This window comes from Gorilla gorilla, chromosome 3, assembly GCF_029281585.2.
Source record: "Gorilla gorilla gorilla isolate KB3781 chromosome 3, NHGRI_mGorGor1-v2.1_pri, whole genome shotgun sequence".
NCBI lineage: Eukaryota > Metazoa > Chordata > Mammalia > Primates > Hominidae > Gorilla > Gorilla gorilla.
Genome location: NC_073227.2, coordinates 94,181,218 through 94,189,743, shown reverse-complemented (window position 1 = coordinate 94,189,743; position 8,526 = coordinate 94,181,218). Strand labels below are relative to the sequence as shown.

Below are 8,526 nucleotides of genomic sequence, written 5' to 3'. Positions count from 1 at the left end.
AATCTGATAACCTTGGAATTTAAAGAGTCTAGAATTCATTACAAATTAAATCTATTAAATCTATTATCAATCTGGTATTGGGTCAACATTCTCAAAATAGATACCTGTATTTGAAAACCTAATCACAATCTTTTTGACAAATTCAACAATAACTGCCATTAACTCCTAAATCAGCCTGTGGATGCCGCCAAAGAAGCATCATTAAAGTCTCTCTTCTCCCTGCTGTTACGTCTAAGTCAGAGTCTCCTAAAGAACCCGAACAGCTGAGGAAGCTCTTCATTGGAGGGTTGAGCTTTGAAACAACTGATGAGAGCCTAAGGAGCCATTTTGAGCAAAGGAGAACGCTCACAGACTGTGCGGTAATGAGAGATCCAAACACAAAGTGCTCCAAGGGCTTTGGGTTCGTCACATATGCCACTATGGAGGAGGTGGATGCAGCCTCCATAGTGCAAGGCCATGCAAGGCCATGCAAGGAGGATGGAAGAGTTATAAAACCAAAGAGAGCTGTCTAAGGGAAGATTCTCAAAGACCAGGTGCCCACTTATCTGTGAAAAAGATATTTGTTGGTGGCATTAAAGAAGACACTGAAGAACATCACCTAAGAGATTATTTTGAACAGTATGAGAAAATTGAAGTGATTGAAATCATGACTGACTGAGGCAGTGGCAAGAAAAGGGGCTTTGCCTTTGTAACCTTTGACGACCATGACCCCGTGGACAAGACTGTCATTCAGAAATACCACCCTGTGAATGGCCACAGCTGTGAAGTTAGGAAAGCCCTGTCAAAGCAAGAGATGGCTAGTGCTTCATCCAGCCAAAGAGGTTGAAGTGGATCTGGAAACTTTGGTGGTGGTCATGGAGGTGGTTTTGGTGGGAATGACAACTTTGGTCATGGAGGAAACTTCAGTGGTCATAGTAGCTTTGGTGGCAGCCATGGTGGTAGTGGATATGGTGGCAGTGGGGATGGCTATAGTGGATTTGGTAATGATGGAAGCAATTTTGGAGGTGGTGGAAGCTACAATGATTTTGGCAATTACAGCAATCAGTCTTCAAATTTTGGACCCATGAAGGGAGGAAACTTTGGAGGCGGAAGCTCTGGCCCCTGTGGGGGTGGAGGACAATACTTGGCCAAACCACAAAACCAAGGTGGCTATGGCGGTTCCAGTAGCAGCAGTAGCTATGGCAGTGGCAGAAGATTTTAATTAGGGAACAAAGCTTAGCTGGAGAGGAGAGCCAGAGAAGTGACAGGGAAGCTTCAGGTTATAACAGATTTGTGAACTCAGTCAAGCACAGTGCTGGAAAGGTCTAGCTGCTACAAAGAAGACATGTTTTAGACAAATACTCATGTGTATGGGCAAAAATAGGACTGTATTTGTGACTAACTGTATAACAGGTTATTTTAGTTTCTGTTCTGTGCAAAGTGTAAAGCATTCCAACAAAGGGTTTTAATGTAGATTTTTTTTTGCACCCATGTTGTTGATTGCTAAATGTAATAGTCTGATCATGACGCTGAATAAATGTCTTTTTTTAAAAAAAATCCTAAATTAATGTGAAGTTAGATAATATTTTTTAAAACACTTTTATCTCATGTTTGTATACTTATTTTCTATTATCATCATGATAGCACTGATAACACACAATTTGATCATCTCTACCTTGTGCATAGAGAATAATGACTCAAAGAGATTAAGATAGTGTCTGATCCTGGCTAACATGGTGAAACCCTGCCTCTATTAAAAATACAAGAAATTAGCCAGGCGTGGTGGCAGGCGCCTGTAGTCCCTTGGGAGACTGAGGCAGGAGAATGGCTTGAAACCGGGAGACGGAGCTTGCAGTGAGCTGAGATTGCGCCATTGCACCCCAGCCTGGGCAACAGAGTGACTCTGTCTCAAAAACAAAACAAAACAAAAGATAGTGTCTGAATAGTGTTTCTGATTCATTGAGTTTTTGCTTGACATAAAGACCAAGAAGTCAGCAATCAGTGGAATGTTAAAAAGTCATTCAATCATATTGTATGTTGAGACTTTTCTTTCATATGCCATTTTCTGTCTCAAAACTTTACCTCTTGGAGTATGCTTCTGTTTGCAATGTCCTTCAGGTTTTTCTCTGTATGCTGAGCTTTTATGCATTTTTTTTGATACAACTCAGTGATATCTTCCCCGGGAAAGCAAATGAGATACTCTGATTTTTGAAGCTCTGTATAAAGTGGCACTGTATCTATAATTCTATTAATTATTGCTTTAAAGGGTTTGATATGTTGATAAAGGAAAAAATGCGTTCAGTATAATGTAACCAAGGTCATTTAACAGAACAATAAACAGAATTTGAGTTCATACTCCATTTTTAATAATTCAGTTTTAAGAGCTGTGAAGCTGAATATACTGCTCCTGACTGCAATAAGTTAATTTATTCTGAATTCTATTTCCTTAATAGCCTAACAATAGATGGCAGATTCCATTAATACCTTAAATATGATCATTCAAATTGACATAAAAGGAAAACATAAGTTAAAGCATATTAATTTCCTGCTTAGTACTAACTTGGATTTTAAAAAGATACAGACTTTCTCATGACAGCACATTTTAAATAATTATTAACTGCAGATGTCATTGGATCCTTCAAAATTGCATAGTTCCACCTCCAGGAAATAAAAAGGCAAACAGTTCATATATTTATCAACAGATTTATTACATTCTACACTTCCCATTCCTCCCAAATAAAACAAACTGGAAAACTAAATTCTACTTTCTTATTGGCTTGTAACTGACAAACATCACTTTGATAAGTTTTTCCTTTCATTCTTCAATGAAAAGGGAGAAGACAACAAAATTGCTCTTGAGATTGTGGTGGCTGAGAAACACTATACTCCTGAGTCTACCAAGGTCTGAAATCAGAAATGCCTACTGAGATCTCACATTCTTTGGCTATCTGCCCTTACAAAGTTTGTCCTTTTCTTTCATCCATTTAACATTACATAAAAGAGAAACCAGGTCTAATGAGATGTTTTTTTGGCTTTAAGCATAACAAAAGCTGTGAAATATCTAAAATTAAACTAGGACATGCATGCAGTTTGTCAAGTGTCAAAGAAGCCCAGATAGAGGCAGAACAAATTTATTTAACTTGAAATTCTGGTTACAGGGTCTGTACTTCTCTTTCTGAAGGGTAAAGGGGAGATGATGGTAGTAATATTATTTCAAGTCAATCTAGGGTGTTTATTTTAATATTAGTTAGCAGATGGAATTATTACATTCAACTGAAATCTTACATCTAATTATACCGATAAATTTTCACTGGACTCAAGCAGTTCTTTTATACTTAGGTAGTTATGGTTTTGATTACAATTAAAACCTTAAGGAGTGGATATTTGCTCTTTTATGCCTAACACTATTTCATAGTAGCAGCTCAATAAATTCATATTGATTATGATATTGGCAAATAATTGGTATTCTGTGATTTCTCCATGACTATTTCTATTAATGTTGAATTCTTAATCCAATATTGTGGCCAGCTACATTGATTTGAAATAGTAAATTAAGGGTTAGGCAATATGGCTGTCTTCATCTTCATTCAGATTTTGCTGTACTTACCTCACATAGCTGATGCTTCTGAGAGCTAAGAGTTGCAATATCAATATATTTGGAATATGATTTTTTAAATTTTTTTCTATACTCATTAAAAATGTCCAGTTGATACTTGAAGCTTCTTGCTGTAGCTGAAAAGAAATAATGTAAGTAGGAATCATGAGGGGAAAGTAATAGTCTCTGGTAGTAGTTTTCAGAGATGAAGTGCTTGCAAAATTTACCAGACTAACAATATAGGAGACCAAGGTTTTGGGCATTATTCTTACATGGTGAAGGAAAAAAATCACTATCTTCAAGATTCTATTCTAGTTACTTCTTCTTCTTCCAAAAAAAGTATCTGACATTGGAGCATGAGTAAGTCATAAACTGAAATGTGTAGATTGATTTTTGAAGTCAATGAACATCTATAATAAGCAACGACACATACTAGCATTAAAAATACTTTGATAATGCTATATTATTGGGAAGTCTTTTATATACTTGGACAAAGAACATTCAAAAGTTGCAATATAATGTAGCAGGTTTAAAAAGCTTTTAAGTTGCACAATATGTCATAGATGTATAAGATTGTATAGAAACATATACTATATAAAAACATGAATAGATGTTTTATATAAATAATATTTAATATTAAAGATTGCATAAAACATGTATATGCATATGTATACTATTTGCATGTGTGCCTATATACATATATACACACAGACAAAGGTTTAGGAAGAGTAACAAAATAAACCACTATGCCCATTTCCATGTTTAAGATACAGAACATTAGCAGGATACTGGAAGTACTCTCTGTACCCATTCCAAATCTCATCTTTCTCCTTTCCTGTCACACTCCTTGCACCTTAACCCTTAACTTGAACTCAATGTCAGTCATTCCCACTTATTGTAGTGCTTAACACCTATAAGTAAAATCCTAAACAATTGATTATTAATTTTATTTGTTTTGAACTTTGGAAAAATGAGCTGATGCTACACAGATATGACCTAATTTTGTCATTTAGGAACTTGTTTGTGAATTTCATATAGGATGACTTATTTCAGTCAATGACTGCTATTACATTTTGTGGCAACACAAATACTTATCTGGTCCACTGCTGTGTGGAAATTTGAGTTGCTTACAGTTTTGCTAGTACTAGTAACATAGCTCTCAACATTTTTTGTGCTGAGCCCTGGGTATATAAGTCCTAGAGATACTTTAGGATATATATGTAGGAGTGGAATTACTGGCTCATATGGCATGCATATATTCAACTTTACCAAATCATAAAAAAATATTTGTAAAATGATTGTACTCATTTACCACACCCACTAGCAATTCATGAAAGTTTCTTTCCTCCACTCACTGGCCATCCCTTGAAATTTTCAGACTTCTAAAATTGTTGCTAAATGACTATATAATGGTATCATATAGTGATTTTAATTTGCTTTTTTCCTTATTATAAATGAAGGTGAATATCTTTTCACATTTATGAACCATTTGTAATTGGTCCTCTGTGAAACTTGTTTCTTTTGTCCACTTGTTCTGTTGTGCTATTAGCTTTTTCATAAAAGCTTTAAAAAATTTTGGATGGTAATCATTTGTCACTTATATATGTGGCACAAAGTTGTCCCTGCAGTGTGTTTTAAAGTGAATTTTCTATAGTATAATTTTTTCTCTTACGGCTGATCTTTTCTCAGAATCATAAAATATTCTACATTGTCTTCTAAAAATTAAGTAGATTTGTCTTTCTTACTTAGAACTTTAATCTACTCAGAATTGGTTTTTCTCTATAATGTGAGGTAGAAGTTTAATTTTATTTTTTATATGATTACAAATTGGTGCAGTATCATGTGTTGAAATGTTAATCATTTTTCAATCTCTGTCATAAATCAAGATTTCTTATGTGTGTAGTTTGTTTCTAGACTTTGTTTTTTCTCATTGGTCAGTATGTCATATCTACATGAGTGCTATACTATCACAATCACTATATTATTATACAATTTCTTGATAACTGAAAAGGCAAGTCTCCCAAAATTGTTCTTCTTCTTTAGGAGTCACTGATCTCTTCTCAGTTCTTTGATATACACCTTAGAATTACTTTGTCAATATGTAACTTTTGAATTCAACTGTATTGACTTTATAGATCAGTTTTGGGAGAGATAGTTGATGCATGTTTAAAATATTAACATTTTATGGTATAGCCCATAAATTGAGGTCTTTAATATTAAAAAATATTTCTCCTTGTACATTGTTTATCTTGTTTCTAGAGACTTGTATTTGGCCACTCTTGTAAATAGTGTCTTGAAGACTGTATTTTCTGGTTTTTGTATCTAATTTTTATACTCATCAGTATTCTAGTAGTGTAAATTATTTTGCATTTTCTACATAGACAATTATGCAATCTACTACTAATGGCAGTTTTGTGTTTTCACCCATTATCAATTTTTATATATTTTTCTAGCCTCACTGTACTGATTAAAATTTTTGGTACATGTTTGAAGGGAAGTGTTGATAGCAGACACTCTTGTTTTGTTCTTAAGAAACTGTCTAAACATTTACCACTAAGTATAATATTTATTTTAGGTCAATATTTATATTATTTTATATATTTTATATAATATTTATATTATTTTAAGTTAATATTTATTTGAGGTTGAGAAAATTACCTGCTATTAATAATTTCTTGAGCTTTCTTTTTATATCATAAATCAACATAGAATTTTATTATTTTTAAATCTTGGAGTTTCCACTCCTAAAGAAAGTTGAGGTGGCCATGTCTGCACTTAATGAGCTTCTAAGGAATCCTGAAAATTCAGGTAGAGCCCTGTAGTCTGTGAATAGCAGTTGAAAACTTCAGCATCAATTTAAATGGGCACTTAAACAGGAACCCAGAATACTTTCCTTTTGATTTGGACAATGTATGCTTTCCCCACCTAATTATAAATGATATCTTAATGAGACTCTGAAGGCCAAACAAGCAAAAACTGCCTAAAGAGAGTGTTAGAGATAGAATGCTAAATAATATATGATAAACATTCTATGGGGACAGCTTGGGAGATGCACATGTAGATTACTAAACCTAACACAGAACCTTGTACATAGTAACAAATGTTTTCTGATTTGTTTATCGCTGGAAAAAGTTTTATCATACTTTAAAACAGACATTATTCATAGTCAATGGTAGAAAGTGTGGTAGTGCACACAGAACGTTGTATCCTAAATATATGGTTAGAGTAATATTTGACACAAGTTTATTTTGAAATACATGTATTTTACAGTTGTTAAAAACAATAAATAATATTAAATCACCTTAGAATTTTATAAGAACCATTTATTAACAGGCGGTATGCCCATTTTTAATTATCTAAATAGTCTCCTTTCCAGAGTCACATTGAAAGATGAAAAATTAGTTTTCCTGAGGCTCTTAAGGATGTATGAGTGATGATCATTACCAAAAAGATTAATGATAAGTACAGTACATGTCAAAATGTCTTGATAATAATTTTTTTTCTTTTAACTAGATTGACATTTAAACAAAAGCTCTGTTGTAGATTTAAATGAATTGAATCCATACTTTTTACATAACGAGGTAGGATATTCAAAGTGACCTATGCTATAATTATCCTTACTATACATAAATATGACAACAATGGCTGTATGTTGTCTTATACAGATCAAACATAGGCCTATTAACTTAAAGAAATTTTTTCCAAAATCTTTGGTGGAAACTCTGTATCTCCAACATAGTGTTGCCAGAAGCTCACCTCCAGGCAGAGTCAACAAATCATTGGGTAGAAATGAGATAACAAGAGAAAACTCTGGAACAAAGATTGAAGTGTAAGAAGTACTTGGGAGGTACAAGGAAGGCCAGCAGGGAAGTAGATGGGAATAATATAAAGATGGGAATGCCACTAATAAAAGTGCACTAGTAAGCTAGCTGCCCTGACGCTGTGGGCCATCAGCTGAGCTCCTGCAGCAGGTCTTGTCAGAGGAAAATATGAGTGATGTGCCTTCATGGCTGCCAGAGACAACGAGTCTCATATTTGGGAATCTCAACAAATTACATACAGAACAAATAAAAACAATTCAACACCTTGTCTCCTCGTAGTAAAACATCAGAATACAGAGGACAAGGAGAAGATCTTAAATTAATATAATCTGCTATGGGTGAGTGCTCTAGGGAAGAGGTGTGGACAAAGCCAGTTCATCCAGTCTTTGGATAGTATATTTAATAACATTATTCGTGCTTTACAAAACTGAATTGATTTGGATTTTTTAATAAAATAAATGCAAATAACATGTCTTTTCAGAGCTTATTTAGTCTAGTCTCACACCGCTAATTAAAGACATACCTGAGACTGGATAATTTGTAAAGGAAAGAGGTTTAATTGACCCACAGTTCAGCATAGCTGGGGTGGCCTCAGGAACTTACAATCTTGGTGGAAGGGGAAGCAAACATGTCCTTCACATGGTGGTGTCAAGAAGAAATGCCAGGCAAAAGGGGGAAAGCCCTTATAAAATCATCAGCTCTCCTGAGAACTCACTCACTGTCATGAAAACAGCAGCATGGGATAATCACCCCCATAATTCAACTACTTCCCACCAGGTCCCTTCCGTGACACATGGGGATTATGTGAATTACAATTCAAGATGAGATTTGAGTGGGGACACAACCAAACTACATCAATCAGAAACCCCATTTTGAGATGATGTTTATATTTCCAGAGGACTAGAGTGAGAGCAAGGGTTAGTAGTTTATCCATTGATTTATTCTGGAGTTTGCCCTCCTTCTTGTGGTCTAATTCTATATACCTAATGGCTCTCAGTTCTAACATTATCTCACCATGATTTCAAAAACTTAAACTCAAGAGAATATTCACCATATAACATCCTAGACGCACTGAGAAATATTATGCCTGTATCATTCTTAGCAATGATCTCCTCCTGTTCGTGTGGCATT

The 8,526-nt window shown here is 34.5% G+C and overlaps 1 pseudogene; it reads left to right on the top strand.

Moving 5' to 3' along the window:
* Positions 1–235: 235 nt before the first annotated feature.
* LOC101137698 (heterogeneous nuclear ribonucleoprotein A1-like) lies at positions 236–1,300 on the top strand (annotated as a pseudogene).
* The last annotated feature ends 7,226 nt before the right edge of the window (positions 1,301–8,526 follow it).